The 2,404-nt window shown below is 40.7% G+C and overlaps 1 pseudogene; it reads right to left on the minus strand.

Annotated features, from left to right (window-relative positions):
- Window positions 1–397: 397 nt before the first annotated feature.
- LOC117712767 (uridine 5'-monophosphate synthase pseudogene) lies at window positions 398–1,784 on the minus strand (annotated as a pseudogene).
- Window positions 1,785–2,404: the final 620 nt, after the last annotated feature.

A 2,404-nucleotide genomic window follows, 5' to 3' on the forward strand; every position in this document is an offset into this window, starting at 1 on the left:
CAAATATAAAAAGAAGGTGCAAAAAGGACAAGACAACTCAATTTCTGCCAAATCCCACAATAGAAGACTGTTGAATGGTGTAGGCAGAGGGTGTATGGACACCGCATCCCTTGAAAGGGTTTGGTTAGACCATGATTCTGACAACAGTCATGTGGATGAGGCAAAAAAAAAAAAAAGAAAAAAGAAAAAAGAAAAAAAAGAAAAAGAAAGAAAGAAAGAAAAGAAAAAGAAAAGCATTTGAAAATAGTAAGAGCCAAGCCAGTTTTCTCTATTTGAAGGAAATGTTTTGTGTGTGTGTGTGTGTGTGTGTGTGTGTGTGTCTTCTTAAGAAGCTCATACCAATGCAGTGACTATAAGTTAAAGATCATGACATTATGATAGATACACAATCTGTCTCTCACTTTCCCTGTTCAAGACTCTGAGCACTATAGGGCACCATTGCTTTGTATCCAATGACTTTTGGGACACCACTCATCTTCATTGTCTTCACATTAATTTGCAAGCCCACTTGGTACATCTCAGCTGCTTCTGGTCGGTTAGCTGTTGCAAGTATCCCAGGGCCTACAATGATGATATCAGAGACTTGTTTTCCAATCACTTCTTAAGAACTATACTATTGGCCAAGGATCCCTTCCTATTTCTAAATGAACTCCTGGAGTCAAGGGAAGAAATTCTGTCATGCTTACTCAGAGACAAATATAAAGCCGATCACAAATTCACCATGGTCCTCAGCCATTCCAACCCCTGCTTGCTGTATTTTGCAGTAGCTAAGGAGCCAGAAGAGCAGTTCCTGCAATGAAGCATGCCTGATGCCCACTTCCTGCAATCCTTTCACAAATCCTGAGCCTGATACCACATGGCCATTTTCTAGATCTGCCCCAGAAAGGTATTTTGAAGATGCCACCTTGATGCTGTTTTTTTTTAAACTGTGCTTCATATAGCAGCAAATTTCTTGCCTTCAAATACTAACTCAAGGCATTTTGCCAGATTTGTCAATTCCTCCATCACATCCAGAGTAAAATCATTCAGAATATTGACATGAGTTTTGAGCATACAGATGCTGGGTCCCAAGACATCTGCTAGCTACAGCATCTCTCTGCTTGCCAAAACATCAGCAGACAAATACAGACCAGTCTCCTTCTGCAGGAGCTTGAGAAGTTTTGAGGCAAGTGGGTGGATTCCAGGCAGCTCTGCTCCTGCACCAAAGCTGAGGTTTTTGCATGCTTTCTTCTCAGGAGGGGAAAAACCTTATGCTTCGTGGCTGGGAAACGATCCTCCCGAAAGAATCAATGAAACTTTTCACTCTCTAGACCATCTCAGCTCCACCTTCACCCCCATGCTGCTCAAGAATCTCCAGTATTTTGGACACTGTGCACCCTGAGTGACAATGAATCCTGTGAGCCTGAACCGTGTCCTCACCTCTATGACATCAGTCACCTTCAGGTCCTCCTTATGAATAACTACAACAGTTTACAAAACACTGGCCCCACTGGTGACAACATCCTCACAGATCAGACAGGTTTGCAGTGGATTGATCCCTTCATCTACAAGATGCTTGGTACCATAATCCTGTCTCCATTTTTCTAATGAACATGGGAACGTGACTGGTTGAACAGATCACTGTAGCTAATGGCTACACTATGTAAGGAATCACACACACACACACACACACACACACACACACACTGTGAAAACTGATCCCCACATCTTGGGCAGTTTGGAATAAAATGTCTGCAACCTGACTGAGAAGACATGGTCGAGACAGGTTACCCCCACAGGTCAATTCAGACTAGGCTCCTGAACGTGAAAGCTTGCACATCATACAGCTCTGTGACCAAGAGCCCCAAAGCCTCTTTAGCTTTGAAATTATTTCAATATATTGTCCCTTGGTCTACTTAAAACCACTGGTCCTTAGAGTCTATTGATGACTTTGGCCTGAACTCGTTTTTTTGAAGGTTGAGACTGATGCCTTTCTCACTCTGCCCACTTTCTACATCTATTGTTTGGTCATCTGCTACAAGGAAGACCTCATGAGCCTATTTGTTATCTCAAGCAATACCAGAGGATCTACTGTACAACTGCTTTCATAGACTAAACTTAAAACTTCTAGTCACGTCTTAAGATTTCCTAGTCCATCCATGGAATTAGCTATCTTCAAGGAGATTCCATCTTCCGAGTTGAAACTAATGTAGAATATTGAAGTAAGGAGACCAGGGTGAATTTTCTATTATTTAACATGAAGATAATGTAAAGAACAGCTAGCCAATTTAATGGAAAATAGAAACATTATTATTTTATCAAATGCAGTATTTTATGGCAAATTTACTCTCTTTTCTTTATTGTAATGCAAATATTTTAAAGTTCATTTTATTTCTGCCTGAGATTCAAGTTTTATAGTATGAAT

This window comes from Arvicanthis niloticus, chromosome 7 (genome assembly GCF_011762505.2).
Source record: "Arvicanthis niloticus isolate mArvNil1 chromosome 7, mArvNil1.pat.X, whole genome shotgun sequence".
Lineage (NCBI taxonomy): Eukaryota > Metazoa > Chordata > Mammalia > Rodentia > Muridae > Arvicanthis > Arvicanthis niloticus.